Below are 25,700 nucleotides of genomic sequence, written 5' to 3'. Positions count from 1 at the left end.
GTGGAGAGGAATGTCTCGCTGATGGAAAAATGAGACACCACAAACAAACCACAGCTTGATGCTTTTAAAAAAATGCTTGAGATTTATATGGCACAGCTGGTTATGTATAGTGCTTTTGTAAACCTACAGCATCTGGTCACTGATTTTAACATGCCTCGGTAGAGTGAGATGTATGATGTTTGTCTAAAACTGAAGAATAGGCATGAGAAATAGGAATGTGTGTGTGTATTGTGTGGGGTGTTGGCTATTAATCGCATAAGGAGAATCCTGCTGGATCAAAATGATTGTCTATGCTGTTCAGTATCATGTTTCCAACAGAGTGTGGAAGTACCACATTATACTGAGTTTGTTATCTGTAACTGGGTAATACTTTTGGTAAAAACATTGGAACAAAGTTGAATTTCCTTTGCAGTGTGATGACTGGAACAGGTCTTATGATTGTCGTTGTGTACTGAGTTTCAGTGGAATGAGCAATGTTTGCTAGTTATATCTTCTTTACTTTTATAAGCCATTTTAAGGTATTTTAGACAAATTGTTGCTTGAGTTGTTCTTACTTTTAGCCTATTCTTTAATCAGCCTTAAGGATATCTTTAAAACAACAAAAGACAATTCATTGATGAAGTAACTTATTAAAGGGTTTTGCCAATGGCCTATGAAATGGTTTTTTGAAATGTTAGCAGTAAGAAATGACCTTGGGTTGCTGTGTAGAGAATAATACAATAAATCCCCTTTCAAAAGTAACGTTTCAAGCTCTTGTTTCCAACAGTAGCCCAACTAACGTGTTCTGGAGAGGATATAAACAAAGGTCCAAAACATACTACTCAAACAATCCAGTTTGACACCATTTCAACTGCCCTGGCTCAATGCCAGGAAATTCTGGGACTGGTAGTTTTGTAAGACATTTAGCCTTCTCTGTCAAAGAAGTTTGGTCCCAGGACAAACTACAGTTCCCAGGATTTCCTAACACTGAACCAGGACAGTTAAAGCAGTCTCAAACTGGATTATCTTTGCAGTGTGTTTTGGATCTCCTTAACTGGTATCAATAAGTATATGGAACTTGACATAGGAGATTATCGCACCCAGGAATCCTGGTAGGAGAGACGCGGAATCTGAAAGGCGAAAATGGATGTTATCACATTTACCTATGTCTGGGCTGTAGGCAGCCTGTATCCGCCCAGGCAGCCCATCTGCAACCCAGACTTCTCCTGCAGCTTTTTCAAGAACGAGATTTTGCCATTCTTGAAAATGCCATGGGAGAATTCTGGGTTGCAGACGAACTGCCCAAGTAGATACTGGCTGCCTACAGCCCAGATATGGGTAAATGCGATAACATCCATTAGATCCCACATCTCTCCTGCCGGGATTCCTGGGTGCGATAATCTCCATAGAGGCTTCATTTAAATTGGATGGCTGATATTTTTAATAGGTCTATCTATGCCATGGTACAGATGGCACTATAGCGCCATGCTCGCACCATGCTAGGGTTACAGGACCACACAGCAACTGCATGGTCCCTAACCATAGCATGTACTGGAGGCAGCATAATGGCGGTGCCCCGTGTACATGGGTGCCACCATTATGATGTAAAGGACGAATAGTGCCCACACATCGTGTCATGCCAGTTACGTCACAAGTGGGGCATTGGCGCACTCAGATGTAACTGGTGTAGCAGAAAAAGAACCTGCCAAACCGCGCGGCTTCCCTCTGCAGGAAAAAGAGTTCTTTTTCCTGCATAGGGAAGCCGCACGGTTTGGTGGCTGCGGCTTCCCTCCACAGGAAAAAAGGCCGCTGCCACTCTGAACAACATGGAAGGTATGTACTGGGCCTATCTTTTGTGAGTTTGTGTAGGGATGGAGAAATCTGTCAGTATAATTTTCTGTCACATTCAGATTTTATTTAAAGCTCAGGTTCTTTCCATTAACAGTTTAGAAGGAATGTGATCAAATTATTACTTTTTAAATCTAAGTATACAAAATATTTGTGGTGTTGTGGTTTGAATGTTGGACAGGGACTCTGTGGAACAGGGTTTGAATCCCCACTTAGGCATGGAAACCCAGTGGGTGACCTTGGTCAAGTCACACTGTCTCAGCCTTATAGGAAGGCAAAGGCAAACCCCCTCTGAACAAATCGTTCCAAGAAACCCCATAAATTCACCTTAGAGTCATCATAAATTGAAAATAATTAGAAGACACACTACTTCAACCCTAAATTCAACCCAGCCTTTGGAAAGCTACCTACATTAGGGGGTATGATCACATCTTGTGGCAGTGAATCCCATAAGTAAATTTCCTTTAGTTTCTTCTGATTTGAGTTAATGTAATAACTCTCTTGCAGTTATCACAAATTAGAAAATGGAAGTCATATTTTACATTATTTAATAATAATAATAATAATAATAATAAATTTTTATTTGTATTTTCCCGCCCCTCCTGACAGATCAAAGTGGAATTACAACCAATACATTCCATACATCAATAGTTCTGCTAACAGTTATCTAAAATCACAATCTAAACAGCGTGTTATCAAAAAACGCTACAATACAGTATTAAAATCTATGAAGGTACACCTGGTTAGTATTAATGCTGCACATTTCAAGCTTCTGAGTGCTGATGTAGTTAATGTACTTTTAAGAGAAGATAAGAACACATCACTCTCTCACGAACGTGTGATCTACCTAACTGAATACAAAGCAAATCTGTCACTGAAGCTGCTAGACCTGATGGAACAAAGAGCTAACTTAGTATAAGAAGCACCATCTACACTGGTGTGTATGCGCATTGGTATTTGCCTTCAAGTTGTTTCCAACTTATGGCAATTCTAAAGCGAACCTATCACAGCGTTTTCTTGGCAAGTTTCTTCAGAGGGTGTTTGCCATTGCCATCCTCTGAGGCTGAGAGACTGTGACTTGCCCAAGGTTACCCAGTGGGTTTCCATGGCTGAGCGGGGATTTGAACCCTGGTCTTCCAGTGTCCTAGTCCAATGCCCACAATGGCTCTCCCTGCATTGGTGGTACTATTTAAATAAATGATAATAAGGTTTTAATGTTGCTATATATGCTTTATTTGTTGGTGTAACCTAACAACTTTCTTAAAGCATACAATGCTATTTTAAAAGACATCATCTGCAAGAATAATTCCTATTCCAGAATGGGACAGTGTGATGGCCTATAGTCTCACACTATATGGAGGTGCAGAACCTGTCATCCTACATATAATGTTGGATGTCAACTCTAATTGGCTTCAACTGGGGATTCTTTCATAATACATGCTTATAGCACTATGATTCCATGTTAACTGTCATGGTTCCATCTTGTGGAATCCAGGGGCTTGAAGATTAGTGAGGCACTAAATGAACTCTCTGGGTGAGAATTTGAAAGGCCTCTCCCTAAAATGCCAATCTTAAGATTTCATAGGACATAGTCATGGCAGTTAAGGTGTAATCACAGCACTATAATTGTGTAGTGTGAAAGGGCCTTGGCATAGCCAGTGTTTAGAAATAAAGGGAGTTTTAGCTGAATAATATCTTGGGGGCTTAGGCCCCTTACAGACGGGCTAGAAAGTACGCGCAGAGCACGTACTAGGGTTAGAAAGAGGCGGTGCTTCCACACTCCCCTAACCCTAGTGCGCGCTCTGCGTGTACAAAATGGCGGCGACCATTCCACAAGGCTGCCGCCATGAGGACGTCATGGCCGCGCTGCCTCTATACGGGGTGGCGCGGACGTGACGTCCTCGCTCCGCGCCAGGGTGCTTAGTGTGCCCTTAGCGCGGAGCACGAAGGAGCTCCGTTTCGGAGCTCCTTCCTGGTTTGGTCCGCTGGGCGCAGCCTTCACATGGCTGCGCCCAGCGGACCAAAGGAGAAAGGGGCCAAGCGGCCCCTTTCTCCTCCTCCCAGCCGCCACAGGGTGTCCTTGGGGCTTGAAGCCCCAGGGACACCCCTTTTCAGGCTGCGGGGAAGGGGCCTTTTGCCGCTTCCCCACAGCCCGAAAAGCGGCGGATTGGGGCCTCAGCGGCTGCCGCTCTGGCCGCTGAGGCCCCGATACACTGGGGAAAGGGGCGGGTGCAGCCCGCCCCAAACAGGTGGTTTGTAACCCACCCTAGATTCCTTGCCCTTTGTATGAGAATGTTTCGGCACAAATGTCTAGCTCCAATTGACTAAATAATTTATTTTTACTGCTGCTGTTCTTAGCAATCAGCTCTTAAGTGATTTCCGCAGGTCTGCTATCTTTGTAGTTTCACAGTCCTTGTGGGTATTTACCAGTATGATTTCAGAACACACAGAAGACAACTCATTTTTAAAAAAAGTAAGAAGGAAAGCCAGTAGGGAAGGAAACAAATGAAGGCTATGTTCATGCTTCTTCATCTATAAAGAGACTGAAATGGAAAAGCCTGTTAAAAAGAAAGGAGAAGCTGAAGACTCTTCATGCATTACTTGTAGGGTAATTGAGTCTTCTGTTTCCAGGGGATGATGTCTTCTTTCTTCCCATCCAGCTGAAATGTTCAAAAGATGTACAGCTTTTCAAAATGAATGCAGGAAAATGCAGCTACAAAGCCCCTTAATAACAAGGAGGAATGCAAGTGGTTGATTTTACTAAAGCTACGGATAGTGCCGCTGAGTTTAGCAAGGGTGGCTGAAGCAGAAGGCTGAAGGGCTTTCTAGTGCTGTACTTGAAAAGAGGCTTTTTAAAGGCAAGACAGAGGTAGGAGCAGAACAGGAAGAGAGGTTGCTGGTAGATTCAAAATAAAGAGGCAGTAGGTCATCTTCAATGGATAGGAATATTTTCAGTGGGAATAAGCTTAAATTAAAAGGATAACAATATTAAAAATAATGATGGCCAAGATCTTACATCAGAGGCTACAATTCATAATGTTACGGTGTTCTAGCTACTTCTCTGATGGGAAGCTTTTTTCAGTATTGTGATTCAAGGAAGTTTACAAGGTATTAAAATAAATATAGATTAAAATGCATATGAAGTTATCACTAAAAATACATAAAAACATTTGAAATGCAATTAAACAATCCATAGAATTAAAGCTGTTTAAAATCCATTAAAAACAGAAGATAAAATTCAACAAGACAGCTCACAGTTAAAAGACAATTGAAATCAATTTCTAGAAGCATATTGGAATAAAAACGTTTTCACTTGCCAGCAGAAGGAGGCCTTTATCCTAGATAATACACTTTATTTATTTATTTAGTTTATTTCTTGCCTTTCATCTGACATGGGACCCAAGGTTCCTTACAACAACATATTAGAGTATCAGTTTTCCATGCCCTGATGTTAGCAATATGTTTAGGTGCAGTAATGTTTACAGCTAAGCCTTGTGCCATGTTAGCAGATATCCACTGGCATGATGGGTTTCTATCTGTCCCTGCCCACCTCCACAGTTCTCCACACTATGCAAAAATCTGCTCTCCAGGGATTTCCAAAGCAAATATTGAAGGAGGGCTGCTAGATTGAGAGGGAATCATTCTTTTCTTTATTTCCTTTGATGGAAAGTGTTTCATCATAGGATGAAACCACTACATCTAACCTATAGAGTGGATTGTACTGTTATTCTGCTTAGTGTAAGCAGGGCTTTATTAGTTGCTATCTAATATAATAACAGATTTTTATATTTTATCAGGTAAAAGCCCATTTCAGTTAACCCACTGCATCATAACCACCTGTATGGTGGATGAACAGGTCTTGGATGGTACACATAGGGGTGCTGTAAGTTGGAAATGATTCAATGGCACAGATACAAACTCTAGGTGGACCTAACAATAAGATTGAAATCTATGTTATACTTACACTATAAACTTAGAAAACATCCAGTGGTAGCTGTGTTGACCATTTAGCACATCCAGCCAAAAACCCACCAAACAGTGATACCTTTATTGGTCAAGCAAAATGCACAAAGCACATGTTGCAAGCTTTTGAAGCTTCATTGGCTTCTTCATCAGGCAAGGTGTTACAAACCCAACAGAAGGAGAAAAATGAAGATTTTTAAAGACCTGCATTTTGCTGTTTTTGTCCTTGTTCTTGGTATGGAGCAGAGACGTAGCCAAGGGGAACGGGTCCGTGGGGTCTGGACCCCCCTTCCATTAGATATAATGAATGGTGCGTGCTGCTGCGCCACCACACCCAAACCCAATTATAATTGTGGCACTTAGTCTGGACCCCCCTTACCAAAATCCTGGCTACGTCCCTGTATGGAGGGGCATATCATGTAGGCTGGCCCCTCCTCCTCCTGGCAATGTGGCAACTGGGAGATTTTCAAAGTCCAGGAAATTTAACATCATTTTGCTAAATGGTCAACACGGCTCCCTCTGAATGTTTTCTGCATTTTAAGATACCGCATTATAGCCACAACAGGGGAATCCTAGAAAGTCAGCCAGTGGACTGGGACCTTCCTATTTGAGGTTTTGACCTCCAACAAAGGTAGAACATTTTTCTTCTTCTTAAATTTGGACTGGATTGGTATGTTTTACCTCAACACCAAGGCCTCATTCCCACTGCCTTTTAAATTGGATCGCAAATCAGTTTGAACTGGTTCAAGTGACCCTGGTTCCCACTTAATCTGAATCAGTGCAGTGATTGCAAGATAGGGGCCATGCTCCAGACCTGTTTTACCCACGTCTTTTTGACCGTGATTTTTTTCCACTTCTTTTTTAATAAATTGATTTTGCGCAAGTGTGAACCACAAGCAGATCAGAATCGATGCAAATTTCCCCTTCAGCCGGCTGGAACAGAATTATTTTGAATTGATTCATTTGTGAATGGGAACCACAAGTGGGTTATTTTGATGCCAGAAAATGCCAGAAAATGCGATCAGGGCAAGTGTAGTGTAAACCAAGATCTGATGTTGAATCAATCCATTGATTCAGATTGCACACTGATTTATCTGTAAGTTAGAATAAAGCCCAACTAAAGTTTTACTGATGCAAAAACATGTTGGGTTCTTGAGAAACTCAATGTCTTCATCCCTTCAAATCCTTTCATTTTAGTGTCTAGCATGACTCCCAGCTTTACAGACCTGGAAGGGCAGCTCTTAATCTGTGAGCAGCTCCGTCAAAGTAACAAAAATGTGGTCTGAAAGAGAGCAGACAGTTTTGCTGAAACCTCACCTGAACAGGAAGTTGCATGAGATGCCCAAGTGACTTCTAAAACAGGAAATCACCTCTGAATATGTACACAAGGCAAAGCAGATGTTGTCCTGACCTTGGCACATAATGAAATCCCATGGCTGTTTACCCTCTTTGGCCCCTACAATGCATCTTTAAGCCAGGTGCTGCCACTTGATCAGATATCTCCATCTTTTGTTTGAACAAACATTAACTGAACTTGACAGCACAAGGGACCCCTGGAGCAAAAGGGGAACCAAGTACAGTATAAAAAGGCTTTAAAGCAACTTTCATTTTTCTTAAACTTTTGAACAAAGTGGGGAGGGGGAGCTGTAAGGGAACAAGGTTAGCAAGTTAAACTGTTGACCCCCATCTCAATGGAATATGAGTGTCAGTCTGGATCACTCTCTTTCTATACATAAGGCTGAGTTACAACAAATAAGTAAGACTGCCAAACTTCACGGCAGGTCAGTTTCCTACAACAGGATAAGCTTTTATTTTCTCTCTTTCTCTCTCTTATATTATAGTGTATATCAAAACAAAACAATATATTGCACATCTAAACCACCTGACAGGAAAACCTTTAAGCACAAGGGACAGTATCCTGTATGTGGTTAAGTCTTTGTAAGTGGACTTACTAATGCTGGAATTGAAATTGGACATTTTTATTCTACCACAACGAGTAGAGGGCTGAGGTGGCAAAGGTACCATTGTACTGATGCACAGTAAGACCAATGTCTACTGGACACCAGTGTGCATTTGTCATTCTTGCCAGTATCCTGATATGCACCTTCACAAGTAACCGGGTTTTTAGGCATCCCTGCTACTTAGCTAAGTACACCTAAAGTTATATTATGTAATATATGACACTGAATTTTGGTGACACTGTGCATCTGAGCGCAATATTGTATAGTGTCTGGAATGATGGGTTTGGCCTTAAGGAGGAGACTTGAATTCAAATCACTACTGGTTTAGCCACACTCCACAGCTAGGACATTAAAACCTTAGTGCTCCCTGGCATAGAATTCTCAGCACATACCCTCCAACTGTCCTAATGTGGCAGGGAGAATCATGGTTAATCCTTTTACATCTCAATTTTTCAGCTGTTTTTAAAATGCCCAATTTTTTCTGTCTTCCTCCCACTTTCCCTCTTTGTTCTCAGCTTACTGCAGTTGTTGCAAACTGAGTTCAAAGTGAAAAACTAGTTTGTGCTCAGTTAACTTAGTGCAAGGGAGAAGAGAGAAGGGGGAAAAATCGTGCCCTTCTCAGTACTGTTCTGAGGCTGCACCAACACTCTAGAAATAATCCCATTTGACACCACTTTAACTGCCATGGCGTCATGCTATTGAACCCTGGAATTTGTTGTGTCACCTGAACTCTCTGACAGGGAAGGTTAAATGTCTCACAAAACTATAGTTTCCATTATTCCATAGCATTGTGCCATGGGTGTCAAATTGGATTATTTCTGCAGTGTGGATGCACCTCTAGTCACCCATTTCCATCCAGGAAGAGGCAGTCTGGCAAGGTGGAACATAGGGTGTGATACATGTTTAACCATTGTCAGTGGGGTCATTAGGATTGGAGTTACCTGGTGCAGTAACTCATGGTGTCACCCCTCCATTGACCTCCTCCCATACTATACCATACAGAATCCTTAGTAATGTTTTTGGTACTAATGTTACTCATAAATTGTAATGCCTATATATCACTGAATGTAATTGCAACAGCTGTGGCATAAACAACTAGCAAAATTAAAAATTTACCTTCAAATTACTATAGATGACAAGATTCAAATTATATATATATATATGTTTAAAAAACCCTAAGACCTCTCCTTTCTCCTCTGACTGAACTTCACCCTACTCGCACCAGCATTTTAAAGGGATGCAAGCAAATGCCACAGCCCATTTTGACCCAAAGGCAGGTGCTTGGGGAGCAGTGATGTCACCCCACTTCAGGGTGCCACTTGATATGGCCTACATCCCCTAGTGATGCCCTCACCGTTGTCCTTTCAGTGTCCCAACATGTACCTAAATGATACCATTATTTGTATTTGAAAGAGATACACCTGGAATTGAGAACTCATTATTATAATTATTACCACCACCATCATCACTGTCATAATCTAAAATCTCACAATTTCTTCTCATTTAACTAGAGGTAGCAAAATGAAGCTTCCAAAAGGTCTTCCATTCAAACACTCACCAAATCCAGAGTTGCTCATCTTTCCCAATCTGATCATAAACTCAGTGGCAGAGGGGAAAGATATATGTGTTTGAAAATGGATCTCTTTTTCTTCCAATTAGGAGGCTGTTAAATTAGGCAATTGTTGCAATGACCCAGCAACAAGCTGTGGCCCTGGCATGGTAGAAATTGCCAGCATCATCAAGAAGGTTGTTTCACTCAGAAGGCAATATTTTCATAGATTCGTAGAATCGTAGAGTTGGAAGAGACCACAGGGGCCATCCAGTCCAACCCCCTGCCATGCAGGAAATCTCAGTCAAAGCATCCCCGACAGATGGCCATCCAGCCTCTGTTTAAAGACCTCCAAAGGAGGAGACTCTATCACCCTCCAAGGGAATGTGTTCCACTGTCGAACAGCCCTTACTGTCAGGAAGTTCCTCCTAATGTTGAGGTGGAATCTCTTTTCCGGGAGCTTGCATCCATTGTTCCAGGTCCTGTTCTCTGGAGCAGCAGAAAATAAATTTGCTCCCTCCTCAATATGACATCCCTTCAAATATTTAAACAGGGCTATCACCTCTTAACCTTCTTTTCTCCAGGCTCAACATCCCCAGCTCCCTAAGTCATTTCTCATAGAACATGGTTTCCAGACCCTTCACCATTTTAGTTGCTCTCCTTTGGACACACTCCAGTTTCTCAATGTCCTTTTTGAATTGTAGTGCCCAGAACTGGACACAATATTCCAGGTGGAGCCTGACTTTATCTAGACACTATACTTTTATTGATGCACATGACTGACTCATGTTCAACTTGTGGTCTACTTGGATTCCTAGATCCCTTTCACATGTAGTCTTGTTCAGCCAGGTGTCCCCCATCCTATATCTCTGCATTTTATTTTTCTGCTCTAACTGCAGTACCTTACATTTCTCCGTGTTGAATTTCATTTTGTTAGCTTTGGCCCAGCTTTCTAGTCTATTCACGTCATTTTGAATTTTGATCCTGTTCTCTGGGATATTAGCTATTCCTTCTTCGGTGTCATCTGCAAATTTGATAAGTATGCTCCCACTTCTGTCATCCAGGTCATTGATAAAGATGTTGAATAGCACTGGGCCCAGGACAGAGCCCTGTGGGACCCCACTGGTCACTTCTCTCCAGGATGAAAAGGTGCCATTGTTGAGCACCCTTTGGGTTCGGCTGGTCAACCAGTTACAAATCCATGTAACAGTTACCTTGTCTAGCCCACATTTTACAAGCTTGTTTGCAAGAATGTCATGGGAAACCTTGTCAAAGGCCTTACTGAAATCAAGATATATTATATCCACAGCATTCCCTTCATCTACCAAGCTGGTAATTTTATCAAAGAAAGAGATTAGATTTGTCTGGCATGACGTCTTTCTCTGAAACCCATGATGCCTTTTTGTGATTATGGAATTGCCTTCTAAATGTTCATAGACTCTCTGTTTAATGATCTGCTCTAGAATCTTTCCTGGTATTGAGGTAAGATTAACTGGACGATAATTGTTGGGATCCTCTTTTTTCCCCTTTTTGAAGATGGGGACAACGTTTGCCCTCCTCCAGTCTGCTGGGATTTCTCCTATTTTCCAGGAGTTTTCAAAGATTATTGCCAATGGCTCCGATATTACATTTGCCAGTTCTTTTAATATCCTTGGAAGTAGTTCATCTGGTCCTGGTGACTTATATTCATTTAGATTAACAAGGTATTCCTGTACAATCTCTTTACTTATTCTGTGCTGAAATTCCCCTATTCTGTCCTCTGCTCCATTATCCTCAGGTTGAGAACCCTTTTTCTTTTCTGAGAAGATTGAGGCAAAGAAGGTGTTCAGTAATTCTGCCTTTTCTCTGTCCCCAGTTAGCATTTTGCCATCTTCACGACGCAATGGCCCTACCATTTCCTTCTTCTTACTTTTGCTGCAGACATATCCAAAAAAGCCCTTTTTGTCGTTCTTAACCTCTCTAGCAAGCCTGAGTTCATTCTGCGCTTTAGCTTTTCTGACTTTACCCCTACACATGCCTGCTATTTCTTTGAATTCCTTTTTTGTGATTTCCCCCTTTTTCCATTTCTTATACATGTTCCATTTAAAACTTAGCTCAGTTGAAAGTTCCTTAGTCATCCATCCTGGTTTCTTGAGACTTCTCCCGTTTTTCTTTCTCACTGGAACTGTTTGAAATTGTGCCTTCAGTATCTCCCTTTTGAGGAAGTCCCATCCGTCCTGAACTCCTTTATCTTTTAGTATTTCTGACCACGGGATCACCCTCAATACTTCTCTAAGTTTACTGAAGTTTTCATCAGGAGCATCAAAAATATTAGTGATTGCAGCAGGCTAGCATGGTGATCCCTGTGGAACATGTTACAAAATAGGGAGCAAAAATCAAATTTTCCAGAATTCTTCTTCAGGTCAGTGGAGGCTGTTGATTGTGATGTGAGTGGGGCAGTGAATCTGCTTTGGGTTTTGGTTTAAATTTTAAAGGACTTGTCCAAGGTGCCAAACACAGTACCCAAAACAGGTTCAGCACATTGGGTAGCTTCGACAAAGTTCTTTAAACAGAGAGTAGAGTCCCTTGCCATAGACACTGGAGCTGCTAACCCTACTGCTTCAGACTAAATGTAAAGGAAAATAGTCTGAGAGAGAAAAAGCTAAGAAAGATGTTGGAGTCCTGAAAGGTGTAGTTAGTAAAAGTCTTAAGGTGGTGTGTGTGTGTGTGGGGGGGAGGTGCTTTAGGAAGTTACTTAGGCCTGTTACAGACTGCCAAAATAAAGCTGCTTCGGGTCTCTTTGGAGGTATGCTATTTAAATGATGCATGCATCCTAAGAATCCGGAAGCTGCACCAAAGCTGCACTCCAGTGCTTAGGAATGGAACATGGCTTTGGCGCGACCTCCGGACTCTTAGGACCCATGCATCATTTAAATAGCATACCTCCAAAGAGACCTGAAGCAGCTTTATTTTGGCAGTCTGTAACAGGCCTTAGTTAGAGGAGCCAAATAGGCTCCAACTTCTGCTGAAAACTAACCCTTGCCCTGGCTTTACATTGGAAATGGTGTTTCTGTGGTTACATTTTCAAGTGGCTATGTACAAGGCAGATGCTATACACATGACTTGGGTAATGTGCTCCAGGGGACAAGTGCTGTATCAAAACTGAACAGGCCTCTGAATCCAGCTTTCCCAAATCTCACCCCAAAACTCTATGCTAACCACCAGTTGGTAGTCACTCATTATCCTGACGAGTCCATATCCAGATTAATTAATCTGCATTTCATAGAACCTAATCAGTGGCTTAATCACCGTGAAATCTCAATAGTCTGTGTCCTGATCTTTCTACAATCATGCTGCCATCTTGTAGCAAGGAGTTCAGTGAAATGAGATCACCATTTTGATGAGGGCCGACAGAACTATAATGGCAGAGTCACAAGAAAGAAAGAGGACCAAGAGGACATTTCCAATAAAGTTTTGGAGCACTGCCCTTCTTCTCTTTCCTCTCCCAAGCTCTGACACATCTATCTGAGATAAAGAAAGCACCCTCAGATCTGTCCATATTTCTGATAGAAGGAAAAAAGGGCAGGGGGAGAGAGGGGAGGAGAGAAAGAAAGATCATTTGGCAAGAAAACCTGAAAGAGCAACTACGCTGACACCAGCAAGAAGGTTAATGAAAAAATACTGATAGCATGAGAGTTTTGTTATCGCTATGGAATAGGACAACACGGCTGAGACAGAATGAATCTATATTTGTCATACCAACAGACTCTGACATGATGAAGCGTGTCTTACTTCGAAGGCCACTCTGCTGGCTTTTAGAAACACATGCTGAATGTGATCTCTTTGTTTTTGCCTCCCTGAAACATTTATTTCAGGCTGTCCTAGTGTAGAAAAGACTAATCTCCTCCTCTGAATGATGTGTATAAATTGAAATTTATCTTCCAAGCTGTCTGATTACTTTCTGTGTGAGAATATTACATGGTATATGTACATGTGTGAATGTGTGGCATAAAATGTTCTGACGAGACTTCATAATCATTAGAAAATCAAGAGTGTATAGCAGTTTGTCACCTACACAAGTACTTCTTGTGAATATATTATGGTAGGGCCTGGGGAACACCAAGGTTTCTAGACTCTGCCTGCCTGCCACCCATCTGACCTGGCATCTGCCACAGTTAGGAAATGAGCCAAATAATATTGGCTGTTTTAGTCAAGATTAAAGGGGCACAGCAGAGAGGATGTTTTGCTCAAGAGACTGCATGCCTCACATTTATTTACTGAGCAGGAAATCTTTGTAGCAGAATGACTTGTTCCTGCTGTAAGATGTTGGAAAGCTAAATGAGTTGAATCATTTCGGAATCACAGGACATGTGGTTACCTGCCTGGCTGCAGAAAGAATATTTATCTTGCCACATCTACTGCCGCTTCTTCCTGAAGAGACTGGGAGTGGGTGAGCAGGTATTATTTCTGTTCCAGTGAAAAATGGAAGTGGAAATGAAGACAAACAGATAGTTTCATCAGAAGGGAGTAGAGATTAAACAGTTTACCCTGCAATTGCCTTTCCACTTTGATTAAGCCACAGGAGTGTTAAAATGGGACCATTGGTTGTTACCAGACATCTTTGTTTATCCCGGGAGTTTAATTTGGTGACATATTGGCTGCGTGTTTTAAATTCAGATTAATTGTTAAAACTGAATGGCTAATTCTCCGATCTTGGTTTTTCTGGCCACACCCAGGTTTTTGGGTAAAAGTGGATGGCCCTATCCAGTCTCCAACACTAGGGCCTTCACTAAAACATACCTAGTTGTTCTTGTTTTTCATATAGAATGAGCTTTTACCAAAATGTCCTGAAATTTGGGGGGTTGATTGGTTTGGTGTCTCAAATGCCTTTTCGTAACAATCCCTTCCTCCCACATAGTAAATGTGTTAAGAAAATTTGTGAAGGCACAATAAAAGATCAAAATGTGTAAAGTTAAAAATATTATTCAGAAAATGGTACTTTGGTACCATTATTATTATTATTATTCAGAAAATGGTACAGTTTGGAAATGGTACTTTGATTAAATTAAATTAAATTAAATTAAAATAGCTCTGCTATTGAATGGAAGGACACCATGGTCCAGCAAAGAATAAAGTAATCTTAAGGTAAGGAGATTGAAGCCAAGTGGAGCAAATGCTCAGGACCTACACATGCAATAGCACCACACAGGAGTCAATGTAGCTTTCCCCCCACCGCTGAACTAATGACATGCTCGCTGTTCAGCATCAAGTCCGAGCAACTAATTTTAACCGGATCTTTTTGCCGTTCCTCTACAATAGGGCTGAGGGAGTTGTAGCTCACAGCCTGCATGTGATCACTTGGTACCTGTTTTGCAGCCCCCAAACAACCCCCCCAGACTTCTACCTTCCCCCCTTTTTAAAAAACCATCCATATTAATATTATCTGTGGCAAACTGTATTACCCCAAACGATGTGGAAGGAACATGGGAGTTACCTACTGTGTCAGAGGCCTGGAAAAGATGAACCAAATGCGCTGTGCTGGAGCCGATTCTAGGGTTAGGGACCGTCAACCAACCGCACAGTTCCCAACCCTAATACACTATAATGGCAGGTGCCGCCATTTTGACGTAAGTGACGTGAGGCATCTGCATGTCACCGCACATTGCTTATGTCACAAGTACACCAGTGGCGCATTTGCAACGTCACTCTGGTGCCACAAAAAGAACCTGGAAATACTGGGTTCTTTTTACTCCGGAGTAAAAATGGGTGCCGGCAGGCTGCCATTCCTCGGCAGTCTGTAATGTGCCAGTGTCTCCTTAAATGCTGGGGGAATTGCTTACCTCAAGGAAGTTGTGAGAGGCTAGTTATCTTAAGGATTGTTTTCATTTGTTTATGTCAGTACTAGCTGTGGGGCACTCCAGTTTCAGAAGGTTTTTATTCAAAAATATGCAAGAATGCAAGCAAGCATATGATAGTACAATCACCCTTGTTATTCACTGGGGTTGGGTTCCAGGACCCCTTGTGGATAGCAAGATCCATGGGTGTTCAGGTCTCATTAAATATAATGACATAGTAAAATGGTGTCCCTTATATAAAATGACAAAAATCAAGGTTTACTTTTTGGAATTTATATATTTTAGAAGTATTTTCAAGTCATTGATGCTTGAATCTGTGGGTAAAATATCCATGGATATGGAGGACTGACTGTAATTCAGACAGAAATACTATACAGAGCTCTCCAAAACAGAGGTATGGAAATGGGATAATGGAGGCCTGGGGCTGGAGAGGGATTAATATTTATCTGTCCTGTGGAGGAAACCACAGAAAACAGGGTGTGGCTCAGATGCCATTTGAGGGCAACACAGCGAGGGGCTCTTAGTGCTCACACGGTCAAGGGGAAGACTGTGGCGGGTTATAGGCTGCCATTTCGGACGTCCTCAGGACGTCCCATTTTAAAAAAGGGGTGTCTCTGCTAGACGCCCCTTTCCCTCTCACGGACTCAGTCTGTGACAAATGGCAGCGGCCATTCCACACGGCCGCCACCATTTTTACGTCTTGGACACATAGCGTCCAGACAGGTCACGGCGGTTATGACATCGCGGGTGCGCCATGGGCGCCTCGCGATGTCATAACGGCGCCGCAGGAAGAAGTTCCATTATGGAGCTTCTTTTTTGCTCCGTGAGGGAGTCGCGCGGTTTGTATGATGCGACTCCCTCGCGGAGCAAAGAGCAGCGCTGGCAGACCGCCGCAAAGCGGCAGTTTGTAACGCCTCTGTGAATGCAAACTGTGTACAAAGGAGGCTATGTCTGGGGCTGATTTTTATACCTGAGATTCTAGCCTTGAGAGACTAAGTGGTATCTTGCAGTGTAACAAAAGTCTTCCCAGGGAATTGACAATGGGATTCCAGAACAACTGATAGTTTTAACTTTGAAATAACGAAAACATCAATTGGATTTAGGACAACCCCAAAACAGATGGCTAGGGAATACATAGCTGGGTGTGTGAGAGGAGGCGAGGGCCAGAGAGATCAGCAAACCTATTTAGATTTTATCTTGGCATTACCTGGGTCTGTCATGTGTCTTAGGGTCTATGTGTCCATCCTGTGGTAAAGTTTCCTGGTGTTCTAAAGGCCATCGTGACCTCTTAAGAACACGCTTGGCTCCAGGTATGAAAATATGGAAACGTTATATACAGTGTTGGGTGTTAACAACTTCAGTGACCCCTCTTTGCAATTTTAGTGCATTTTTCATATAGTGGAGATAACTGGATAATGAAATGAAAAATTTTCTTCAACTTCTTTCTTGTCTTCTCTGTCTGTGTCTCTCCCTCATGTCCTTTTCATTCTGTTTTTTTACTCACCCTCTTCTTCTTACCAACACCTTTTAATTATGCACTCAAGGTAAGAGGGATGAAAAGAAGAGTGAGCTTGTTATATATTTGGTCATTAAAACTGCATATGCTTTTTATGTTTATGTGGGATCTCTGCACACAGAAAGCTTTCTCTACTACTGATCTTCATGACTGGGAGAGAAGAGTAAGAAGGGGCACAGTGATTCATCTGTGCAGAAAAGTATTCTGCATATGCTCAGAGGTTTCATATTAAGAATCATCCACTCTTAATTCACTGACTGACCTTGGTAGCTTTCCATTTATTGTTGTACTTGGGGTGGATCACTGTCCTCTAACCAAAGTAAAACATTCCTTATCAGCCTTTAATAAGCAAGGCATTTGGAGTGCGAGTGAAGTGTCCATGTTGGTAGGGGTAGAAAGAAAAGAGAGAACAAACAACTGAATTGAAGAGATTGTAAAATGAGATCCCATGCATTCCAATAGCCTTCTCTAGCCTGGCAGTTCCCAGATGTGTTAGATTCCCAGCATTCTCAGGCAACAATCCTACTATGATCTTTGTAGTTCATGTGGGGGGAAATTCCCAATTGGAGGAAGACAACTTTGAAAAGACAAAACCAAAACCAAACCAAAACTACTTTTGAAGAGCATGTAACAAAATGTGTTCCCTAAGGTCAACAGTGAAAACCTCCATGCCATTCTCTGTAAATCCCATTGTCTGGTCCTCACACTAATATTTCAATCAACACTATAAACAACAATAATGCAACAAATTAAGCCATTTCAGTCATTAGTGAATTCATTTTCCAGTTTCTGATAGTTATCCCTAATGTTCCAAGTTCTAGACTAGAACTGACTAAAGCAAATTACCTTCTGAGTACAGCTGCAATGGCTACTAGTCTGTTTCTAGGCAAAATTGAAAGAGCTTGGGCCATTTCATATTATACAACAATAGTGTTATGATTCCAGTTTAACTGCCATGGTTCTATCCTATGGAATTCTGTGATTTCCATTTTAGACAGGGGTATTTAGAATTCCACTGGTTCTGGCTATCAAAGTAAAGTGGAATTCATCACACTATAATTGTCTTTTGTGGAGGATCCCCTGATTTTGAACTATAAAGATTGATACTGCTTGGGTCCAGGTTAGGAAGGACTAAGTTTCCACATATGAGCTTGCCTAGGCTGTGAGATCTTTAAGAGAGGGCCTTCTGTTCATAATGGTCCCCTCAGAGGCACATCTGGAGGGGACATAAAAAAGGGAAACATTCTTCCTAGGAAGGCTGGACTGTATGCGCCTAATGCAAAAACTTCTCCATTGAGAAAAGACTTCTAATAGTTTGCTGTTTTTAAAAGCTACTTTTTAAAAACTAATTTTTATTGTTAATTAGTGCTACAAATAATTTAATTACATGTAGAGAGATCGTATAGTGCCTTTGAGACTAGCTGAAAGAAAGAAGTTGGCAGCATGAGCTTTCTTAGACTAAAGTCTACTTCCTTTGATGTAGTGGTGGAGTAGAAGCCAGGGACAAAGATATCTATGGCACGTTACAGACCGCCCCTTAGGGGCGGCCTGTAGGCGCACCTTTCCCTGCCGGATCGGGGCCTCAGTGGCCAGAGCGGCAGCCGCTGAAGCCCCGATCTGCCTCTTTTCTGGGCTGCGGGGAAGTGGCAAAAGGCCCCTTCCCTGCAGCCTGGAAAGGGGTGTCCTTGGGGCTTCAAGCCCCAAGGACACCCTGCGGCGCCGGGGAGAAGTAGAAAGGGGCCGTTTGGCCCCTTTCTCCTTTGGTCCACTGGGCGCAGCCGTCTGAAGGCTGCGCCCAGCGGACCAAACCAGGAAGGAGCTCCGAAACGGAGCTCCTTCCGGGGTCACAGAAAGGGCGCCCTAGGCGCCCTGCCGTGACCCCAATACGTCACAACCGCGCCGCCTCGTTTGGAGGTGGTGCGGTCGTCACGTATCGATGGTGGCGGCCGTGTGGAACGGCCGCCACCATTTTGTGTACGCGGAGTGCGCACTAGGGTTAGGGTGGTGCGGAAGCACCGCCCCCTCTTAACCCTAGTACGCGCTCCGTGAGTACTTTTTAGCCCGTCTGTAACGGGCCTATGTCTGTCCCTGGCTTCCACTCCACCAAATGCATCAAAGGAAGTAGACTTTAAGAAAGCTCATGCTGCCAACTTCTTTCTTTCAGTTAGTCTCAGAGGTGCTACAATTTCTCTCTACATACTGATTCTGCAGACTAACAGTTATATCTTTGAATTCTATCAGTTTAATTACATGTTAGTGTTAGCTTTGTTTTACCTTTATTACAGTTGTTGAATATTGTAAACTGCCTTGATTCTCATTTTTGGGAGGAAGGGGGCATAGGCAAAACAGTGAGAAAGCACAGAGTAGTGGTCAGAGTGCTGGACTGGGATTGGGGCATCTAGGTTTTATTATTTATTTATTTATTTATTTTTATCTCGCCTTTCTCCCAAAGTGGGACCCAAGGTGACTAACAACACATATAAAACACATTAAAACAACAATTACAATCGTAAAATTAAAATAAAAATATAAAAAATTACAAATATAAAATTTAAAACATACAAAGTTACAGGTTTGAGTCCTTACTGAGCCATGAAGCTCAAGATGCATCTATACTGTAGAAATAATGCAGTTTGATACCACGCTAACTGCTGTAGATCCATCCTATGGAATCCTGCAATTTCTAGTTTTACAAGGTCTTTAGCCTTCTCTGCTAATGAGTGCTGGTGTCTCACAAAACTACCAAACCCAGTATTCTGTAGGATGGAGTCATAGCAATTTAAGTGGTGTCAAATGGTATTATTTCAGTGGGTACACTTGGGTCTCAGCTTGACCTACCACATGGGTCTATTGGGAACCATAAAGTGGAATGCCATGTATGCTACCTTGAATTCACTGGAGGAAAGGCACACTATAAATGTAACTTATAAAGTGTGTGTTTGTGCCTTCAAGCCTCCTGTTGACTTATAGTGACCCCATGAATTTCATAGGGGTTTCTTAGGTGAGGAATACTCAGAAGTGGTTTTGCCAGTTCCTTCATCTGAAATATAGCCAACAGCACCTGGCATTTATTGGTGGCCTCCCATCCCAGTACAAATCAAGGCTGCCATTCTTAGCTTCTAAGATTAGATGAGATCTGGTGCCTTTGGGGGTATTTAGGCCCCTGTCACTTACTCTACCAGAGTATAACTGCTGGAGCATGAATTCCAAATGGCAAGTGTCTATAAATTTAGTAGCTTAGAATTATCTTAGTGCTGGCACAGTATGCGGATGCATTAACCTACATCCTTTTCTCTCTCTACCTAGACATGCTGAAACTGCAGCGCTGGAATGGAAAGCATCCTAATTCATACAGTTTAACTGTACATGAAAGTGATATTCAGTTTGTGGCTATCACAACACTTAAAACAACTTAGTATTCCTTCTTCTGTAAATTAATATACAGTTAACTCTAGGCATGAGAATCCTGTAAACTGACATTGCTACCAAAGCCATGTCATTCATTCGTGCTGTGATGCCTTGTATTGACAAATGAGCTCACAAACAACTTCATTTTAGCAACAACAGACAAGCACACTTTATAAGGAGTTATCTTCTTAACAAAGACCTTGTGACAATGAGGATGTTGGAATATTATGCTTCTGGAATATCCCTTGCCCTTCCCAATTGCTGTATGGATAGCTTATAGTCACATAGCCAGTTCAATCATACTCACACATCCCATTTAAAATGAACACATGCAGAAGAAAAGACAGAGGAAAAGCTGTATAAACAGAGAAATAAGTGTAAGGTAGCAGAAACAAGGCTCCACCCAGACAAGGTATGAGATGGATACAGAAAAACTCAACAAGTGTTACAGGCTGGCTTTGATGTTTGCTAGTTTGAACTATTGTCCAAGGTGACACAATCTGGGCAGAATGCCAGATTCAGATAAAGGCAGGCAGGCAAGCAGGCATTGTTCAGTTGAGCAATTCCTCTTTTGTCCTTTGATGCCAGGATACAGGCCGTAACTAAACACTGCAGGGACACTGCTCTCATCTCCATCCACCCATCTGTAAATAACATTTGTATACTGCTTTCACCAACAACTTAATTGGTTTTTTTTATCTATAGCTTAAGGAAAGATTTAGACAAGGTAAAAGATCTGGAGAAAATGTTTTTATTCAACATTTTGTAAGGATGATGATCATCTAATTTAAAAAGTGTGTAACTGTCATTTGAAACTAAACTGAGGAGGAATCTGTAAATGTTTGTATGATAAGGTGGGCACAACCTTTTGGACATAATGTTCAAATGGATGTATGGGGAAAATGTGGACCAAAGATGTAAAATTTGCTTTGAGTAGCAGTTTAAAAGAAAAAGTGTATAAGATGATGTATAGATGGTATGTAACCCCAAACAAGTTGTCAAAAATGTCTAAGAATGTTTCAGATCAATGTCGGGGTTTTCAAGAATAGGAAGGCTCTTCTTTCCGTATGTGGTGGACTTGTAAGAAAGCAAATAATTATTGGTCTAAGATTTGCATGCTAATTCAAAAAATGTTTTTCAGTCTCATCAGAATTTTTTTTTTGAGGGGCATTATGGACAGAGAATTGGACGAATCCTCTGATATATGATAACAGCAATTAGAACATTGTTTGCTGAAACCTGGCAATGGAATGAAGCACCAATAATGTAAAGTGGATTTTAAAGGTTTCTGAGTTAGCAAGCCCAAATTGCCAGACTGACATGGGTTTTAAAGGATAAAACAACTGATTTTTTTTTAAAAAAAGATTAGAAACCATTTATGAACGTTTTGAGCAGTAAGAAATTTAACAATGCAATAATTTACAGTATTGCCTACCAGTAATTCTAGTACAATTAGCTAGTTATCTAGTTGTAACTATAATGGTATTTTATTTTTATTTTCCTTTTCTCTCTTTCATTGCAGTGTGGATGGCAAGTGGGGACAGGATCATCAGAGCCCTTTTGTATTTTAGTCAGTTAGTCCTTAGTGTTTTGGTTAGCAAGTACTAAGTATTTTAGTGTTTTAGTTATTAGATTAGTTTTAGTTATATATGAACATGACACTATCTTTCTGTGGTGTTGGGTTGCATGTTCCTGACAGGCTTTTGTCTGACTATGTCCCCAGAAACAGAATGGTATCATAATCTCCTGAGACTTCTAGAGCTCCCAGTGGATCTCAGCAGATGAAGCCATCAGTTTGTGCCTGGCTAGGGAGACACAAGCAGACAATTCTCTGGTTTCTCCCTCCCACATACTCCAGCAGACACTGAGCTGCTGGAGGAATGCAGAAGCCAAATGGTGAGCTGGGGGTGATGGGAGAAATGTAGCATAGTTCTGCCTGCAGAATATTAACATTATGTTCTGCATTACAGGATCTCAGCCATTATTTGGTAGATACTTTACTGGGCTCACCATGTAGCACTGGTATAATGTGGCAAACATTCTTGTAATGTATCAACCCACCCAAGTGTGGGGAACAAGTGTCTCTCCTGAAGTTGTTTGGCTCGAGCTTCCATCACAATAGCAAGAGTTCAGGGATGGGAATGGTGGTATAAGAATATTTGGAGGGTCACATGTTTCCAATCCATGATGTAGAAAAAGCAGGGTTTCATTAGAATTGTTGCACTACAGTGAAAAATCTTCATTTTTTTATATTGTTGCTGCTATGTATAGTATGAAGAGATGCCGAAACTCTAACAGAACTCTTAAGAAATATATGTGGATACCTAAAGGGGCACCAGGTCAACAGCAGCCCATTCCACAAGATTTCAGTGTCATAACCTGAGATCAGGCAGCAGTTCCTTGTGACATTACAGGGCTGGGCCTTCTGTGATAGCATACAGAAAGGACTGAGTAGGCAGCCAGAAGTGCTTAGGGGTTAGCTGTGTGTGGAGACAGACTTGAAGGCAATATGAATGAACAAACCACAAAGTTAAGTAAAATGCAGCTAAACAGACAATACAGCAACACAGAGCCAGGGAGGAAAAAAACCCAAATCTAGTGACTGAGCAAGTGGTATTATATGCCTGGTCATTGCAAAAGTTCCCCCCAGATCTCACATTATCTGGGACCTTAGCCACATCACATAGAATCCATTGGGAGTTTTGCCAAGCCACACAACACTACTGTGGCTGCCAGCCAACAGGGATTTTTCTTCTGGCCACTACTACCATGACTTCTAGGGCTGGTATAATAAGAAGGCTTGCAAATCATAACTATGATGCTTCATCCCTGCTTCGCTCCAAATGACACAAGTGCAGATACCCACTCTCTCTCTTCCACCATGTTTTTGCTCCTTTGTCTTGCTCTTTTTGGGTGCCTTGATATTGCAGAATGGCAACACACATACAAACACCTTTGTGTTGAGCCAAGTAGCCAAGCGCCTACTAAGGAAGGCCTGCGATGGGTGTTGAGGCTTTCAAGGCAGCTCCCATACAAAAAGCTAGTGTTCTACCCCTCCAGTGCTGGTCATCCTGAGATTTGTCTCTGCAACTGGAGACCTGGAAAAGCACAGCAAGGAATTTTTTGGGACAAGGAGACTTCATCAGAGACCTGAGACTTGGCAACCTTAATTATGAAATATTTAACTCTCCATCTTTCAGTGGCAGTGGGCTTCATCTTTTCCCAGCGATGTAGCTCTGGCAGCCACTACCTGCTATCATTTCTGCCCATACTCCTTGCTTGATGGAACTGAAAATAAAAAGAGAAACTGTGGACATTCTTCAGGATCTAGCATGCTATGCCAGCAGTACCTTTGGCTTGTTACCAAGCAAATAAAATTGGTGCTTAGAAAAATAGGAGATGACACACTGTTCTGTTAAAAAAAAAAGGTATAAGATTTTCCCGACAGCTTATAATTTAGTCTGGGTCTATATGGAAAATGTGTGTGAAATCATTGCACCAGTGAGGAATTTAATGTTTTCTAATCAAAAATATCCCTCTCAGTTTAGAGAAAGAAGGGGCTTGCCCCTGAGAAATGTTTTGGCCATATACCAGAATAATACAGGGTTCTGATCCAAAATAGGGTTAGATGATGTAAAGGTTTCCTGTCTTTCTTCCAAAAAGACAGGAAATTATTGTTCTTTAAATAGAAACAGGCTAGGTTACCAATTAAAAGAATTTGGAGCAAGCAAAGTGACATGGTATGAAATGGAAATATTTCCAGTTTGTACTTCAGGAAATCATATTGCAGAAGGTTGGAGAGATAATTAAGAAAGCACTCTAAGTGGGAATAAGATGTATAGATTGGAGAATAAAATACGATGTGATTTTCACTGCATGTAGAACTTGCCAAGTATCTAAGAGTGATAATTCTATGCCATAAATTTTTACTGGACTTTATTCTCTTGCCAAATCTGAGCTTTTTATTTTTTTTTTCATCCTCTTTTCTGGGTTCAAGGCTAGTGCACACTCTGGAACCTCATCAAGGACAATAAGATATTTAAAGGAGGTGGACAAAAGTGAAATCTGTGTGATCAATAAATGGTACTGAAGAATGTTGGGGGAAGTGGTGATATCATAGAAAAAAATGTCACTTCTTGAAGAGTTTTCACACTGGGGCATTTGCAATATGGTTCCATATATGTTTACCCAAAAATAGCATTAATTGCTGATGAAGGTCAAGGACCTATTTAGCCAATTCTGGAATTTGACCCTGTACCTTTGTAGCGAAGAGTGTGACTAAATGACCTATGTCATTTCAATGTTCAGTGCTTAACAAAGAGGTGGGTAGCCTTGCACAGGACAGAAACAGCCTGGATTTCAAGGGAAATTACATTTTTTCTTTGCTAATGGAGTTGAAATTTTATTGTCAGGATTTTACATCTTTTTGTCTCCCAGTGCCCACATGACCAAACAGGAAAGTGCTCTCTGCCTGCATTGATATGTCTCCAGACCATATTAACTGACAACAAAATGTAGGTCTTGACAAAGTGCAAGCCTGCGAGTATAACATCATCATTATTTCTTCTTCTCTTGTATGATTTTTAACACCTTTGCCTGATGAAGGAGACAGTGGAGCTTTGAATGCTTGCATGATGTATTTGGTGTATTTTTGGTTGGGCCAATAAAGGTATCACTGCTTTGTGGGTTTTAGATGATGTTGTATTTTGCTGTATGTCCAAGAGGAATGTCTTTGGATATATTTACTAAGTGATCTAAATAACAATATACCTGCTGCTGTCAAGGTTGATAGGTAACTTCAGTCCCTCTGCTATGTTATTTCTTTTTCACCCAGACTTGGCTTTGACTGGCCTTTAAGCAAAGGATGCCTTCAACTTGAAGTCTTTTGTAACATAGGCACATGCCACAGATAAGCTAATGAAGATAAGTAGTAGGAATGTACTTCTTTGTTAATTTCATCCTTGACAGAAACAATTAGTAATTTTAGCAATTTTCTCACTTCGGTACTTATTCTGCACAAAATATGCTTACAGTTTTTTGCTCAGAAAATGACAATTTCTGTGTAGGAAACAGCATTTCTTGCCCAGAGAAAAATATTTCTGCACAGAAATATGGGTTGTATTTCTTCTTCATGGGTTTACATGACTGAACCAGGATTTGAACCACATCTACCAGCCTTTTGGCTTTTGAAAAGGTTTCTGTCACTCTGTGTTTCATCCACGCCTCACATCTATTAGGTGATTAGGCAATGAGAATGAAAATGAAGATCTTCCTTTCTAATTAAGGGACACATTCTTATTCATGAGCTCCATGTATTCATTGGAACATTCAGAGTTTTCTAGGTTGGGAGAACACTCCAAAAGTACTTAGACCATCATTGTACCCACAAGATTAGAGGCTGAGTTGTTAACCCTGCTCAGTTTAAATAGGCTTGGTTGTTAATCTGGCAAAATGAATGGACTGCCTGCAGCCTGATAGACAGCTAGGAGCAGACAAAGTGTTTGGAGACATGCCAGAACATTGTCACAACCTGTGCTGTGATCTTTACTCACACATCAGTGTAATGTAAATACATCACTGACACTTTCATTTTTTCTTCCTAAAGCTAGTAACTCTGGTGATGGCCCAATATTAATAACATT

Source organism: Sceloporus occidentalis, unplaced genomic scaffold (assembly GCF_023333645.1).
Source record: "Sceloporus occidentalis isolate IW3139 unplaced genomic scaffold, rSceOcc1.0.p SCAF_1, whole genome shotgun sequence".
Taxonomy (NCBI): Eukaryota; Metazoa; Chordata; class Lepidosauria; order Squamata; family Phrynosomatidae; genus Sceloporus; species Sceloporus occidentalis.
This window is presented reverse-complemented; position numbering follows the sequence as displayed.